A 17,518-nucleotide genomic window follows, 5' to 3' on the forward strand; every position below is an offset into this window, starting at 1 on the left:
AGAAAAAGCTTCTAAATAAGAAAAAATATAGAAAAGTCAAAAAACAACCAAAATAAAATATTTGCCATTCATTCCTCCCTAACATACAAAGAGATCCAAAAACGGAGACTATGAAAACCCAGTAATTCAATAAAAACGAACAAAAGCTTGGAATAGGACTCACAAAAAATGCAAATAGATCTTAAATTCATGAAGAACGTTTCTTAAAGGGAATAAAACCTTAAAGCTTCCCTGAGATACATGGACTTCTTTGTATCCATGAAAAAGCTTGCAAAGATACTTTACTCTTGAGTCTGTAGGCAAAGGTAGCCCGCAGAAATGCAAAATGGTTTACCTCTGATGGAGGCCAACTTAGTACTCAAATATGGTGTTTCAAAATGGCAAATCCACTTCCTTTGCCCAGCAGCCCTTATTTGGGAATTTAACGTCAGCTGTTCATGGACAAAATTATGCACAAATAGGATTCATTATTGTATCATTGTTGCAAGAGAAAAAAATGTGAAACATCTCAAATGCCCATTAATAGGAGAATGGCTAAATAGATCATGTAATATGCAAGTTTTAAAAAAATGAATCAGGAACTCTTCATCTAAGCAGGGAACATTCTCTTTGGTATAGTAAGTGAGGGAAGTGGACTTTAGAATTATGCTATCTTTTCTGGGGAAAAGGGGGTAATATAGCATATTCATGTTAGCATGTATTTATATATGTAACATTGGGTGAAAACTAATTAAAGATGTCACAGGGCCATGAGGTAGAACAGATTAGCCAGGGATGCAGCAAAGACTGGAACCCTGGGTTGGTGGCTCCTCTAGAGAGGTACAAAGCCTTTCCTGGAGAACGGGGTGGATGAGTACATCTCAAGTAAAAGAAAAGCAAAAGTCAGTAAGGACAAGAAATTCACACGAGAGAATAATCTGCTCTCAACCTCTGCCCGCCTCAGATCTTTAGTCTTGAGTTCTATCTTTCATTCGGTCAAGCTTCAACAAGAAAGTCCAAAAGGTGTGGAATTGGCGTTTCCTGAGAAGAGAAATTACAGCTGATTCCAAGTTCAGGTCGGCAATTTCCTTAGAATGAAAGTTCAAATTAGATTTCTATGAAAGACACAGTGAGGTTACGCTGTGACTCTGGGAATACACACACATGTTCACACAAAGCCCAGCAGAGGTTGCCAGCAGCTGGGCAGAGTGGGGTGTGAAGAGGGACTGCCCAGGGGTGCAGGGTTTCTTCTGGGGTCACTGAGAATGTTCTGAAGCTAGGTAATAGTGATAATCACAAAAGTCTGTGACAACACTAAAGACTACCAAGCACTTTAAGATGTGTATTTTATGCCACTTGAGTTGTATTCAATTATTTTTTAAAAAATCTTTCCTTACAGAAGTCTTCTTTGGTACCCCTGGACACTCCACTCCCTCCCAGGACCCAATAACACTTACCTTTCCCTGATCTTTTATTGTTTGGTTTACTTTCTAAATTACTGATTTTGAGTGCTACCCAGGTGGTCGCCAACTTACAACTGTTCTACTCACCCCTTTCGACCTTATAACGGGGAAGGTAATATATATTCAGCAGAAACCATCCTCAGAATTTTGAACTGCGATGTTTGGCAGCAAGGGATGCCCTGCTGTCTGGGATTCAGGGCAGTAGGGGTGAGTCACAGCTCCCCGCCACCCTGCAGTCCCAAGGGAACACACGCTGCACTGGGTGCCGAGTGAGGGTGTTCAGGAAGTTAGGGATGTTACCTGCATGGTGAACTCACCTTCCACGACGAATTTATCTGGATACAGTGCCGTTGTAGGTGGAGGAGCATCTGTATAGGTAAAATGAAAAATGACACCTTCTTGTTAGCTTTCCTTTAATACTCAATGTTATTCTACACGGAAACTAACTCAGAAAGGTCTCTGTTCTAGTCTGATCCTCCCAGGACCCATCTGCTACAAGGTTTCTGCCTGGGACGTTTGTCACTGTAACGGTTTAGAGCAGCACAGCTCCCATGTCCAGCCCTGTGGTGCTACCTCTCCTGCAGAACGTGGAGATTCCAACACTTGTAGCAGCCGGTTACAGAGAAGAGAAACACAGCTGAGTGAACTTCAGTTCTCTTATTCTATGAAACAACATGAGGTTTGTACTTGTGAGTTATAATTTGAGGCAGTGAAACAAGTAAGAGGAACAAGGTGTAGTATTTTATTTTGATGAGTGCAAATTTTAGTTTCTACACAAAATATTTTACTAAATTTGACATTGAAATGTATTCTTTTCTAGTTGTTGTTTATTTTAAACTAACGGATAAGTCAAGAAAACAGATTGCTACAATAATAGTTGTCTAAATTTTGCTTTTCATAAATTGTTTCAGTTTCTTTAAAATTCACTTAATAGAAATTATCTACATAAAATAGTATTATATGAAACTTAACCAAAAGATGAATGTTTAATCAGAAGTAGACATAAAAAATGACAGAGTAATTGATTTGTTCTTTTTTCCTTTTTTTGGTACAGTAATATATATTTATTTCTCTTCTTTTTAATAGCAAGATTCCATAAACAAATATTCAAAAGGTAATTTTGAGTGTTTGCATTTTTGGCCATTTTTGCTATTCATTTTATGATTATTGCTGAAAAGTTTTAATCATATAGGGGAGGATATTATTCCTAGCCATCTTCTACTTGATTAAATAGTACTATTCATAAGAATCTACATGTACTTCATATGTTTTTGTATATACTTCTAAATATGCTTACTATGATTGAATTTATATATGGTATACTATATTTGAAAATATTCATTGATAGTCAAGAAAAATTCTTTAATGCAAGGTTTTTTTAAACAGCTAATTTTGGTGAGTTTACTGTTTCATGATTGCAACCATTCAGTGAGTTATTTTTACCCCCATGAGACAGACAGTTTGATCTCCATAGAAAATCTGAGAGACAGAGTACTGAAGTAACTCATTCATGATCAGAAAATCAGTAAGAAGAGCTGTGATCTGAACCGAGATCTAATTCTCTTTGCTAGTGTACTAGGTTGGTTCTTCACACATCTCCCACTAAAGTGAAAGTTGACCTTGAAATGCCATCTGATTATTCCTGCACCACAAACCCTTCCTTGCTGATACGATCTAAGGGAGCTACAGAACCCAGTCTGCACACCTGAGTCCAGCTCTGCCCTGAGCCCCGCTACAGGGATTAGAGATGACTCGGGGACAATGACCTGCACACCAGGGACCTGCTCCTGGGACCGCGCGGGCACACCTCTGGGTCAGCTCCTTGACAGTGCCAAGTTCATGTCTGCCTTTGCCGCTCACATCCTTTGTGCCAGCTTCTCCTCCGGCTCTTCCTCATCTAAAATGACCCAAACCCAGTAATCACTCCCCACTGCCCTGTTTATTTTACAGCCTAGAGTGTGGCATTTCTCCCCTCTTATTCCCTTCTTTTACTTTGTATGTGTTACAAATCAGTACTTGTCATGTAATGGGTTCCTAATGGCGTTTATTATGATTTTGAAAGAACGGAGATATGAAGGGCTTAGCATCGCACTAATAAGAAGGATTCTGAGGTCACATTCAGGCTCAGTGCAAGCAAATGAGAAACAAGAGCCACTGTCACGCCCAGTGTGCAGAGGGGTGGTGCAACTGTACTTGTGAGCACCGAACTGCCATATGCCCAAGCCGGAAGGACAGGACAGGGCTCTCCCCACCAGCACCCACCATGCACTAGCACAGTACACCCATTGCGGGGACCCCTCAGCCCTCTCTCTGGGGGCATTCTGGAGGGCCAAGCTTGCTCAGGTTCACAAGCTTGGTCTCAGCATCAAGAGGGTGCACAGTCTGGCCTGAAGTTCTTCTGCAGCACCAGATGCAATGCATGTCATGACCGCATCTTATGCAAAGGGTAGAGATTTGACAGGTGAGCAGAGGATTCTCAACAGAGTCCAAGCCAGACTCTCCCAGTTCCCACAGCCTGAGTTGGGGGGCGGGGGGACAGGCACATAAACCAGCCTCAGCTGCATGGGAGTCTCTCCTTCCCCTCCCAAATCATTAACAAAGACTGACACTATAGTATTTATCAAAAAATCATGTTCCCTAAGTGGTGATACAAAATAATTATCTCAGCAGGCAATCAGCTCAGCGATCTTCTTCAAAGCAATTTGTGGCAAGGGTATGAGGTTTTTAAAGTAGATTAAATTTTCAAGAGCTCATCTCTTAAACCTGGTCAGAATGTATTTACAACTCACCTGGTGAGATGATGTCTATCTCGAAGCTGAATTTCTCTTTCATTAGGTCTTACTTAATTGAATCAAACAAAGTCATTTTGGGATTGTCCCAAAAGCAAACCTTTTATCTTAAAGCAAATGTGTCTTAACAAGGCCCTAAAGTAAATAAAGGCAGGTTTCCACTCAGGAGAGCTCTGCTCTTCCTTTTAAAAGCTTATCACCCTACTTCACTGGTTGTCTTTAAAGTTAGGAAATTGCTTATGGAGTTTACTGTTGCCAGTGAAAGCAACAAGTTGGGTTTTTTGTTTCTTGGTTTCATTTAACTATTAAGAAACACCTGCCCTCCCCGCCCTCACTGCCCCCTCCGTGGCCGGGGAATAACCCAGGGCCTCCTGCAGGTTAGGTGCAAATGCTCCACCACTGAGCTACACCCCCGGGCTCTCTTCCTTCTTTTTGAAATATTTAAGTAAATGCCTAGCTGGTGTGCGTTTGCGGCGCTCGGCATGGCCACAGCTTACAGTCACGAGTGTCACACTGTGTCCTGCGTGGTTCCCACTGGGTTGGTTCTGGAATTTAAGCTTCTCATTGAACTAATGCAAGAAGTGTCAAAGGCCTGCGACTCTGCGTTCCCTCAAATCCCAGAGAGAGTGGGAGCCCAGGCCAGGGTGGTGACCGCTTCTTTCCTCCACAGTCAGGTCCCCGTTCTCTCTACATCTGTATGCCCCAATGCACACTCTTTGGTGCACAAGCTGTTTGCAGGAGTGACCAGGCTTCAAACAAACAAGCTCCCTGGAGGTGGGGCGGGTCCCTGGGCCACACTCAGGCCTAAGAGATCGTCAAACCAGACGCTGCCGACGGGGTGGGTGTCCGGGCAGACCGCAGGACGTCTGCACCCCAGTCCACAGAAGTGGACACGGCTCAAGGGGCTGCGTGCTCCCGCCCTGGAGAACCCACGACGTTGCAGCAGGGACCTGGACGGTTTGACTCAGCGCCCACCACGTCCCACCAGAATCAGAGGCGGCGGCGGGCGCAGCGTCCCCCCCCTCATCCCACCTTCCGGCGTCCTCCAGGCTGCCCTTTGCTAGCCGTGAGCTATCGCTCACCGCAAATGTCACTGGGGATGCCTGCGTGCGGCGGCGGGGAGAGGCCGGTGCAGACGCCCCGCCGTCATCTGACGGGTCACGTGCGCGGGGCGTCGCCGGCCCCCTGGTCCCCCCTCCCCTGCCCTGTCCTCGGTGAGTCACTGTGTCACACGGTCCTGCGGGAAGGGCAGCAGTTACGTAAACGCCCGCGAGCTGGCACTGCGAACGCTGCGACCCAAACACCTTCTGTGTTAGCTCCAGGACCCAAAGTGGGGGCCCTACTGTAGGGAGGGGTTCCCCCTCCTCAACACATGGGGACACCAAGTTTCTCACACAGGCGACCGGCCCCGAGCTGGAACCCCGATCACGTCCCGCAGCTCATCCTTCATCAATGCGGAATTTTGGAGAGTTTCTCTGTCTGCATCCCCGAAGCCGGGGGGGGGGGGGGGGGGGGGCGGAGATTTATTCCATTATATAAACTTGTAATTGCCCCTGACTCTGCGCTGGGGCTCTGCAGGATGTTTCCAGCCAGATGGGTCGTGAGGCTCAAGGGCCTCCCTCTCTTTCCTCCTCCCCCTCCTCCTCCTCCTCCTCCTCCTCCTCCTCCTCCTCCTCCTCCCGCCAATCCCTGCCTGCCCAGGCCACCTCCCACCCCACCCCGCTTCCCGAGTCCACCAGACTTTCCCGTCTTTCCGGGCCTCTCCTGCACAGGAGATGGGGCCCCGAAATACAACGCTGTTTACAACTGGCAAGCTGTTATTAAACTGGGGTTTCCGATGTGTTGGCGGTGGCTCCCCGTTAGCATTGAGGAACACCTCATTCCGGCAGGTGCCTTCTGGGGACGTCTGTGGTCCCTGATCGGCATCCCTAACCCTGGAGTGTGCAGCCACGGCCATCCCTGCGGGTGCTACAGAGTCACTAGATACACAGGAACCGACGGCAAGCCCCGCCCCCCAAGAAAAGATTTGCAAACAAATCAATAGTGGAACAAGATGTCAGGAAGGCCAGCCTCCTCTGAAGGAGTCTTTGGCATTTCCAAAGCACGCATTTGCAAACACAACCATGTTCCTTATAAATGACGGCATCCGTCCCAGTGCATGATGGAAGGAATCTCCGGGAGCGCCTCACACTAGCAGCTAAGGTTGGCTGGCTCCAGGAACTGGAAACTGAATGCAGGTGACTTCTGAGACTGAAGTCCCGGCCTGAACCTCGTCTACCAGGTGAGAAGCCAGGATCAAAAATGGGAGGGGACTTGAGTGTGGAGTGTAGCTGGGAAGAGCTGAGTTCAGGGAAGCAGGGGCGACTCCTTACACCGAGGTTCCACCTCGGGCGCCAAACCTGGTCAGTTTTTCCCAGTTTCCTAGTCTGTAAGGTTAGATCAAACCATTTTGCTGAACATTGTGGCGCTGAGATGTTATGCAAGAAAACCACAGAGCTCAGGTCAGGCTTGCCCCTGTGTCACAGTGCTGGTGTTACTAGTGGTCAAGGCCACCGGGCTAGTTAACATGACTTCCGATTAAAATTCAAATTAATTTTTTAAGCTGGAGTGTGGACTCCTTAACATTTTAATAGGATATGCAAGAAAAAGTGGAGTAGAACTTTCATGACACAAAAATGAATCCAAAAATTACTACAACTACTCTCATATGTTATAAAATGCTTCATTCTTTTGTGTTTTGCTCTTTTTTAATTAGCAAATAAATGTTATACACACCTACAGGGTACCATGTGGCATTTTGATACAAGTATACCTTATGTACATACTTATGTATATTAAATATATATATATATATGTTCAACTCGGAGTACAATATCTATCTCCTCAAATACTTAGTGTTTCTTTAAAAATACTCAAAATTTTTCCAGTTTAAAAAAATGTGTAATACTTCATTGTTGTCTGTAACAACCCCATTTTGCAACAGGACTGTGTATGTGCATGTGCACATATGTGTGTGCATGTGCGTGTGCGTGTGCGTGTGTGTGTGTGTGTGTGTGTGTGTGTGTGTGTGATGGTGGGGATCCAACCTAAGATCTAACCATGCTAGCCAACTACTATATAGTAACATGTATGCCCAGCCCTTGTAATCTGATATGTGTGTGTGTGTGTGCGTCTTCACAAATATATGCTTGTGGAACTTGTGCCTTCAAGACTTCCTCTGATCCCAAAGCACTTTCTCCTCATCAGTCCAAAGAGGTGTTGACTTTCTGTTGCTTCTGAGTCCAGCAGAGGTAACAATGATAGTCCAGGAGCAGGAGCATCCCACTTCAGGACTCCATTGCAGGACCTGTGCGATACCCGTGCTCCGTCATTCTCTCTTGGTTTCTGAAACTAGTGTTTTCATTTTGCCCACGACCAGGGGTAGAGGTTGGCTCAGGTACTATCACTACCCTATAAGGCAAAAACCCTGCAAACTACAAAATCTCTGAAATTCCAGCCTGGTGTTTAACACGGCCCTTCTGAGCCCCTGAGCAGGTCATTTTCCTTCCTAAATTCCTCCCTGTGTCTTCAGTAAACGAGATGGCTAAGCCTCACGTTCACACCCTCTCTTAGCCAGCCCATGAGAGAGACCTCTGTTGCCTGGAGTCCCAAGAGGGAAAGACACGGGGCGGGGATGAAAAGTCAGATAATATGAGTGGGGTGGAGAAACGAAACACAGAGCCAGCATGGCATGGCACGGCACAGTGGAGCTCCGGAGCGTGAGCAGGGTGAATGCGAGCCTGTGGCATTTGCATGCCTGAGTGAAATGAGATGCTTAATTGCTAAGAGCCTCCCTGGGGCTCGGTTTCCTGCTGTGGCGCCTTCCATGATTTCATCGGAGTTTAGGCGAATTAAAATATCAAAATTTAGGCTCACGTGTGAGGCATTCGCTAACACTCTTGACGCTGGTGCTGAAATGCTGCAAGAAGCAAAGCTCCTTTCCCACATCATCCGAGTGTAGGTCTGTGTCACCAGACTCTTCCAAGTGAGATCACTTGCTGTAACACCACTGTGACGTCCGTGGCTTTGAATCCGGGATGATACACAGCACAAGTTCGGAGCTGTCGCTTTTCGTTCTCAGCAGTGGCATGCTTTCCACATGCCTTGGAGTGGTTTTTTCCTCTCTCTGCAACGTGACTGTGATTCAGCTCTGAGTTTTATTTTATAATTGCTCTTGTTTTTAATCCCCTTCCCCACGTCTAGGCTCACTTGGCCCTTAAAATCTTGAATTGCCACTTTGGTCCCCACGGCTTGCTGAATCATGAAACCACAAGCAGATTTTAAAATCCATCCACGAAGCCTGAGATCTATGTGTCTTTTGCATCTTCATGTAGGTGGCATCTTTGGCTGATGGGAATCTGTTGCAAGCCAGTACTCTTACGGTCTAAACACTTATCCTGTCCCCTCCTGAGTTACTATTATAGAGCACCCATTTATTTTCTCCTCTGCTCTTCCTGATCTTTTCCTCATGGTTCAGTGACTCTTTAGCATGACTTAAATACATTAACAGAAAGATCTTGAGTTCTCAGCCTTTTACCATTCATGTTTCTTAGTGTTACAAGCGATAGTGTTCCTGAGACTATCAGTGATGTGTGTGGTAGCTGTGGCTCTGCCCTTTACAGATACATCTGAGAGGTGGGCTTGACATAAAACTGGAACACTGCGCTTGCTTCCTGGTCCCCTAGCAGAGTTGCTGCGTGATTGTTAGACAGTGTCTTAGCACTGTGCGTGCTGAGAATGTGTTATGCTAGGTACCTGCCTGGTATAGGACACAGTCTGGTGCTGGAATCTGGTACTTACGCAAAATGCGAACAGATTTGGTTCACAACAGCAAGTGTGGCAGGAAGCACAAGGGTTGTGGAAGCCAAGGAGAACCTTGGTGAAGCCTGAGTGTCTTCCCAGGGTTGGTGGCCCCTCATTTGAATGCTAGAGGAGATAAAAGATTTACATATATGGTCGAGCAGCTGAACCAGTTGAAATGGTGCTTGAAAGTGCTCCTTTTACATAGGTTAAGATCTTGTTTGTCTACAAGTAACAAAGAATTTTTTTAAAGTCACTGAAACAGGTTAGGAGTCATTTTTCTTACCTATAATCAAAGTCCAGAGGTGATATGGTGTTGGTCACCCAAGCCTCCCCTCTGGGGCACTGCCGTGCATAGCACATTAGGCAGATTTTCATTGTTGGGAGAGACACAGTTTAAAGGAGGAGAGGATGGTTCTAGCTAATGGTTTCAGAGGTTTCCGCCCTGATGGGTCCCAGGCAGGCACATAAGGGTAGGGAGGTGCAATGGAAGAAAGCAGCTCACCTCATAGTAGGCAAGAAGCAGGCAAAGTTGAAGGCCAGAGAGAAAGGGGCTGCGGACAACATACGCCTCTCCAGGTTCCACCCCAGTGAACCCCATTCTCCATTTGCATTCCCTCTCCAAACAGCTCATTGAACTTGTAGCAGATTAATTAATCTAGTTATGAGCCCAGGACCCTTGTGATCCAATCACCTCTGTAGGCCCCACTTCTGAATACTGCTATGCTGGAAATCAGCTTTCAGTAGATGAGTGTTTGAGGAATATTTCATATTAAAACCACAACACATGGCTTTCATTTTTAGATTACCTCTTGATCCAAAATCCTTGCAAGCATTCCAACCATGATATCCTCATTCTAGGACACATTAAGGTGAAAGAGGAGGAAAGAAGGCTTTTAAGAAGAACTTCCGATATTCCATGATTTTCTCACTGACAAAATGTACGGCATTGCTCCACATAGCTGCAAGGGAGGCTAAGAAATAAGGCCTTGAACTCTATGGCAGCATTCCCAGGTAACGGCCAGTGTTGTTGCTAAAAAAGAAAGGGAATTCTGGGAAGCCTCCACCTGTCTTTGCTAAGGTGGTGACGTGGAGAGAAGCTTTTGTGAGGGAAGGAGGGAAGGAAAGCTGCTCTTGCCTCAGAGAATAGATAGTTATTAGTTCAGTTTGGTTTAGCTTTTGGTTTGCTACCAGATAAGGCTGAGAAAATAAACAGGTGCTAAGTCATGGGAATCTTGCAAACTGTGCCCTGCTGAGGACCTGGAATTTTATCCCAAGGACAACTGAGAGTGGTTTGAGGAGTTGTAACCTGGAGATGGAGAGGAAGATACATGGGCGGTGAGGGCAGAGCTATCACTAGGAGACCGACACAGCTTCTCAGGAGGAGCAGGGCTGCTTGGCCTAGTTGGCAGTGGCATCAGGAATGGGGAGAAGTGAGCAGATTCCCGAGATACTAGAGAAGTAGAATTGGTCAGACAGAGGTAACTTGTAGGTGGGGAAGACAAAGATGGCGGACACAGGCATCTGGATGGATGTGACGTCATTTAGCCAGGAAATTGAGAATTGGGAGGAGTTGGGTGGAGAAGGTGAGCTTGGTCTGGATTTTCTGTCTCCATTTATGGACTGGGTGAATCTGCTTTTTTGTAGCACTGATGAAGAATAATTTAAATTCATCCATGTTAAGTGTAATAGAGTTGAGTGAGTCTAAGTAACAGAGTTGTGCAACCCTCATCAGGTTCCAGTTGTGGATGACTCCTCCTGTTCTTCTAGAATGTTCCTTCCATGCCAAGTCCATCCTACTTCTAGATATAGGCAATCACTGATCTACCTTCTGTCAGATCTACTTTTTGAAAGGTAGATAGAGTCAAATAAGTGCAGTGATTTTCTGATGGGGGACAGAGAGGAAGTCATCATCCCTGGGAGAAAATTCCACAATCACAGAAGGGGCTCTTTCTGGTCAGATGTTGGTCCCCATCCATCCACTCAAGGGGTAGGTTCACCTTCCTGCTTCCCCTCCCCAACAGGGGGAGCTGTGAGTCAAACAAAAGGGGGTCATTTAAGGATGTTGGTGCAGAAGTTGGGGAATGGCTGCACACGCTGGGCTTCAGTGATTAGCTTGGTAGGTGTTTTATTTTATTACTAAGAGACCAACCGCAACTACTACTCCTGTAAGGGTTTCAAGTGCAGTTGAGCAATTTGCAAATTCAAAGAATGTCTTGGCTTCCCTTGATATGATAGATTATTTTTTCTTTTCTTTCTTTCTTTTAACTGTGACTAATTCTACATATAAACATAGATGGATTTTTTTTAAGCAGCAACGCACCTCCACTGAGTAATTTGAGAACAGATCGCCTTGAATGTCCTGGTTTACTTCAGGAAGACTGTTTCTTGGGGGGTGGCCTTTGTTCTTAGCCCTTTATGTTAACATATTACAGGTATCTAGAGTCTCTCAAATGCAGTTTCAATTATATCTGTCTTGAGTAAAGTCAAGATTTCTTAATTAGTTGTTAACACTATCAATGCTAGTGCCAAACCCTGAGACTACTGCTTTAGAAATGAGAATTATGTACACATTTTCCCCTTGGCTCTGCTAACAGTCTCAAAGCATTAAGAATTCTGAGTGACTTCTGGGTGGCAACTGAAGTTATATCACATTTCCATCCCTCAAAAAGGGCTCCTTCACTTTTTTAACCTCCTGTGATCTTTCTGTGCCTTGCACAGATAGGAAAAGTGATATTAAGCACTGTTGAAACCAAAAGCTTTAAAAACCATCAGAACAAACAGTCTTCAAACTCACCTTTGTTTGTAGCAAGCTAGTATTGCAGCTTGTTCTAATTAGCACATATTTCTCTGCTGAGAAAAATGGCAAAAGAGGCTACAATTGTCCCATAAATATTTGCTGAGCACCTACTATGTGGCAGGCTTTGCATTAGGCAGAGAGGATACAGAAGCAGACAGGATAAAAGAGCAGTGCTATCTGGAGCTGACATTACAGCCAGGCAATTATTAGACAGGTATAAGATAATGTCAAAGTGCAAATGCTGCTTGGTGACTTGGTGTCTTACTTTTCTCACTGTTGAGACAAAATACTTGCTACTCAAAGTTAAATGGGGAGAGGGTTATTTAAATCACAGCTTATAGAGGTTTCAGTCCATAGTTGGCTGGCTCCAAGGCAGAGTGGCACATGGCAGAGGGGCATCGCAGAGGAGAAATAGTTCATGGCACCCACAAGACAGCAAAAGCAACAAGATGGGGAGGGGATGAGACTCTTTCTTTATGTTGTATGCAGGCTACCTGCCCTAGGGTCGGTGTAGCACTCACACCCTTAGTCCTGACCAGAACTATGCCAAATCCATCAGTGGACTGATCCGCCAATCACACACCCTTAATCCCAGCACCACATTCTCCAGACTCAGCCACCTCTGAAAAGATCCTATGATCACATGAGGCTCTGGGGGAACATCTAGACATAAACCATAACATTGGGAGAGCGTCTTCAGTGGGACTCACTTCAATGGTGAGAAGGAGCTGCGGGTGGGAGGAGGAACTTTCCCAAGAGAGGACCCCAGAGAGGAGGCAGCTTGGCACGTTCAAGGTGCTCCAGGAATCTAGGGGCTGCGGAGAGGCAGACTGGTGTGCAGGGGAGGGAGGACTGGACTGCTGGGCAGGGCTGAGATCCGCTCACCTGTAGCCTGTGGCCAAGTGTTTGGATTCTGTGGTAAGGGCTGTGGGGAGGAGTCGGTAAGCAGGCAAGAAATACAACCTGCCTGTATCTGAGGGAAGCTGCTGGCTGTGGCATGAAGGTTGGACCAGGGTTCGGGCAAGCGTAGGGGCAGGGAGACAGGTTAGACGTTACTGTGTAATGAAGCTGCGAGGCTCGTGGTCCTGAGGCAGGGGCGGTGAGGCAGGTAGATGGGTGGGCGTGTATTTTAGAGTTGGAATGCTGGAAGCCATGGCAGGCGTGGTGTGTGAAGAAAGAGAAGAACCCAGCACGACATTAAGATTCTTGATTTTTAAGTTGAGTGGTGAAGAAAAATGCTTCCTGGGGTCAGGGGAGGAGAGTGTGGGGACTCAGGGTTCTTTTATAAAAATGTTGGTTAAATTAAACCTGGCGGCACAGACCTGTGATCCCAGCACTTGGGAGGCTGATGCAGGAGTGCTGCTGTGAATTGGAGGCCAGCTTAAGCTACACAGTGAGTTCAAAGCCAGCCTGCACTATATAGGAATGCCCTGTCTAAAAACAAACAAACAAACAAAAAACAACAACCAACAAAACAAAACAGAACTGGTAAGTTTAAAATACCTATTCATTCACTCATGGGGTGACTCGTCTCATAGAACGTGCACTCCGTTTCAGATACAAAGCTCTTTCACTAAGTTTATAAAGATAAAAACACAGATTTTTTGCTTTTTTCAGATGTCTAGCCTAGCAGAGGAGATTGTGACATGGACCAGCCATGCCCCACTGTCCCATTGGGACATTCACAATGCTTACATAGAAGCTCTTTGACAGTGATATTTTTTGAAGGCTGGAGGTCTTAGTAACTTTCCTCATTGCTGGGACGGACAAAGTACTCAACACCCACATCATCAAGGAGAGGTTTATTGTGGCTCATGGTTTTCAGAGGATTTTCATCCATAGTTGGCTTCAAGATGGAAAGGCCATGGGGGGAGGGGCTGGCAGGGAAAGCTGCTCACGTGGTAGCATTCAGGAGGTGGAGAGAGAAGGGAGGATCTGGGGAAGCAGAAGCACTCTTCCAGGTCCCAATCTACCTGCTAACAGTACACTCAGTTATGGGACACATCAGAGGGTGAATCCATGGGTGAACGTGGCACCCTGTGCTCCAATCACCTTCCAAAGTCCTGTCTCTGAATGTATGAGAGTACTGGGGCCTTTCTAGATCTAAACCATAACACTGGATGCCTTCCCTGCCTGGTACCCAAAGCCACTTTACCATTGCTCCTGGGTTCTAGGACTTCAGTTCCTGAACCTTCTTATTTACCCCTGATGTTAATGTCTGCTGCTCTCATCTTGGAACACAAGGTGGGGATTTGGAGAGAGGAGGTGGATGGAAGGAGGAAGGAGGAGGTGGGGTAGGGAGACAGGGAAAAGGAGAGAAAGAGGGAGGGAGAGAGAGAATGAAAGCATCAAAGCTTATTTTGTGCCTCAAAAGGAACATTCTTGTTTTACCTTGAAGGATTGCAGTACAGGTTGGAGGGATCTGAGGGATGGAAGCTCCAGTTCCTGGATGATTTAGACACCTAGAGAGTGAGCCCAAGTGGGGCAGTCTGGGCTGCAATAAGAGGAAAAGGAGCAACTGAAGTTCAAATATTTCTTTTCCACATGACTCATGTGGCACCAAGTCAATGTGATAAATACCTTAAACACAGGGGTGGCGGTTAGTTGTCACCACAAGTGCCAACTCCATTCATTCCCGGGAACACCAAATGGAGAAAGCTCCTGGTCAAAGTCTGAGCACTGCAGGAAGAATGGAATTGGTAATTGATTAGTGATGTCTGTCACAGGCTAGATCCAGCTAACTAAAATATGTGTGCCCAGAAGTCCTCATCCCTCTTTGAATTCAATCCTGCTCTTGGTTTTGCCCCCAAATGAAATGAGTAATTCAGATTCCCCCAGCTGATATGCATTTCATTCTTCCCACTGTACTCATAGCACGTGGTTCATACTTCTGGAACCACACTTGCCACAGCTTGTCTCGTGCCTGCATTAGTCACATGTCTGTCTGCCTCTCTCTTTAGCTCACTTTCCTGAGAATAGGGACAAAGCTATATTCTTATTTCCAAACCCACTGTGCCAAAAGGCATTCTACACATAGAGGGTACCCAGATTGCTTAGGGAACAGAGCTACAGGAATATTAATGGTGCCCAGGACATGAGCTAATAGAGAAGCCAAGAAAATATAGCCAGGGAAGAAAGAAGCTCTGGAGGAGAAGAGAGCCAGATACGTAGAATCATTCACATCACTAACTGTCCTTGGTACTCATTTTCCATGGGTGCTGTAATAAGTTACCACAAAGTTAGTGGCTGAAAACACAGATTTATTATTACAGTTCTATAGATTAGAAGTTCAACATGACATTTCCATGTTCCTTCCAGGGGCTCTAAGAAAGAGTCCCTATCATTGCCTTCTCCAGTTATATAGGCTGCCTGCTTTCCTTCCATCTTCTAGCCAACAAGAAAGCATCATTGGATGGGCTGGTTACTTTTCTTTCATTGCTGAAACCAAATATCTGATGCCCAAAGTTAAAGAAGGAAAAATTTATTTAGCTCACAGCTTGTAAATGTTTCAGTCCATTCTTAGCTGGCTCCAAGGCAGAGTGACACATGGCAGAGGATCAACAGCGCATGGTGGCAGAAGACAACAAAAGCAAAAAGGAAGGGGCATGAGAGAAGACTCTTTCTGTCCCTTATACAGTGTGCAGGCCACATCTACTTGGGTGTATCACTCTCAAGCATAATCCCAGCAGTGGACCATGAATCAATCACCAGTTCTAGAAGCCTACCCCACCAATGCATGAGGGTTTGGGGAGACATCCAGACACAAACCATAACATCCAGTCTCTGGGATTCTCTCCTGTCCATTGTCTCTTCCACTCTCGAGGACCCTTGTTTTTAGATGGAGCCTACCAGGGATTATCCTGGAGAATCTTCCATGTCAAGGTAAACTGGTTGGCAGCTTTTATTCTGTCTGCAATTTTCATTTTCTCTTGGCACATAGAATAGCACGTTTCTAGATTCTGGGAGTTAGGACAGGGACATCTTAGTCTGCCTGGCACACTTTCAAAAAAAACTTACAGAGACACTGACTTCCAGCCAGTGGATTTAGGGGACATCTCTCCTGGTGCAGAGTTCCCTTTTCAAGTAAGTCCACTCTGCTGCCATCCATCACAATGGCATTATGGTGGCACCAACTAAGCCATGAGATACCAGTAAACCCCCATAGCATTGTCTAGACTGGAAGCCTCAGTGTGGGGCAGGGTGGGGTATCCAGTGGCCCCAGGAAGTTTTCCTCGTCTTCATGGCAGTTCCCTGTCTGCTTAAGAATCTCCAGCAAGGAGACCAGAGAACATGGCGGACAGACAACAGCAACTACCAGAGGCTCTCTGAAAGGTTCGGCTCAGAGGCCAGAAATAATGCGGACTAGGGAGACACGAATCAGTAGAGATATGCTCTGCTGACTCAGGAACGAACTGGGCTGAGAGAATCCAACTTGGAATACAGTCCTGGCGCTAAAATAGGAACAGAAAAATCTCGGTGTGGAGGCTCGACTCCGCGCCATCGGAAACCGGTTTGGATTTCCCGCCGTGCGGCGGCCGGCTATCTCCACAGCGGCTCAGCAAGGAGAGACGCGCCGAGCTCTGGGAGCGCCGAGCTCTGGGAACGGGAGAACGGAGTCGAAAAAAAAAAGGACGGACAGAGGTGTACACGAAAACTGACTGGTGGCGAGGTGAGTGAGAATCTGACCCCCCACCACAGTTTGACTCTAGCGGAGATCTCTCTGGGCGCCATTCCCCTCTCGGACGGGATTGGAGAAAAGTGCCTGGCCTGAGTGACGCTGCTGGCGGACTCTCTAGGCTAGACTAGCCTAACCCAGATCCCAGAGCCGGACGATGGCCCGGAGGAGCGACTGACTTCCGCGTAGGCTGCCTCCTCCGACTCCCTGGTGCGCAGCGGTGGGCGGGAACAACTAGCCAGCGCAATTTGATCAGGCTGTGGCTGACAGGCAGGGAAGCCGGGCCTCCTTTGTAAGATTGCATTTTATAAGGAACAAAAAATATGGGGAAGGGAAGCAACAAAAAAAGCTCCTCGGCCCCCAATCCTGAGAAACAGGCAATAATGGACGCCGCACCAGTATACATTAAGCACCATATTGAGAGCCTCATAGACCAATTCAGGAATGAAGTTATCAATGATCTGAAGCTAGAAGTATGCAGAATAGTTAGAGAAATGCTAAACACCACCCAGGAAAAAACAGATGGTGGAATGGAAGAACAGAAAAAGAGGGGAGAATTGCTTGATGGAGAAAACAGAGAAAGCATTGAGTATGTGAAGCAGGTTCAAAGGGACTATCAAGAAATTAATAAGTCTATACAAGACTGGCATAACAGCTTGAAAGAAACTAAGGACAGACTATCTGAACTGGAGGGCAGACTTGAAATATGGGAGAATGAAATGAAAAACTTCTTAAAAATAACAAAGAAACAAACAGCAATAATACAAAGACAAGAAGATGATAAGAGGAGCCACCACTTAAGGATTAAGAACATAGAAGAAGAAGTAGGGACACAAACAAATGAATTACAAAAGCTACTCACAGAAATAATCCAGGAGAATTTTCCTAATTTAGCAAAAGGTAAAGATACTCAGCTGTATGAGGCATACAGGACCCCAGCTACCTACAACCCTAACAGAGAAACACCCAGGCA

The 17,518-nt window shown here is 46.0% G+C and overlaps 1 long non-coding RNA gene across 1 annotated transcript; it reads right to left on the bottom strand.

The window, feature by feature from the left end:
• Positions 1 to 684: 684 nt before the first annotated feature.
• On the bottom strand, positions 685 to 2,073 carry LOC134476235 (uncharacterized). The gene is made up of 3 exons (XR_010047807.1): positions 2,016 to 2,073; positions 1,760 to 1,810; positions 685 to 1,020 (listed from the first exon to the last, which is right to left on the bottom strand). It is a non-coding gene; the product is annotated as an uncharacterized LOC134476235 (long non-coding RNA).
• Between the last annotated feature and the right edge of the window lie 15,445 nt (positions 2,074 to 17,518).

This window comes from Cavia porcellus, unplaced genomic scaffold (genome assembly GCF_034190915.1).
Source record: "Cavia porcellus strain 051 isolate PalLab524CR breed Dunkin Hartley unplaced genomic scaffold, mCavPor4.1 scaffold_6, whole genome shotgun sequence".
NCBI lineage: Eukaryota > Metazoa > Chordata > Mammalia > Rodentia > Caviidae > Cavia > Cavia porcellus.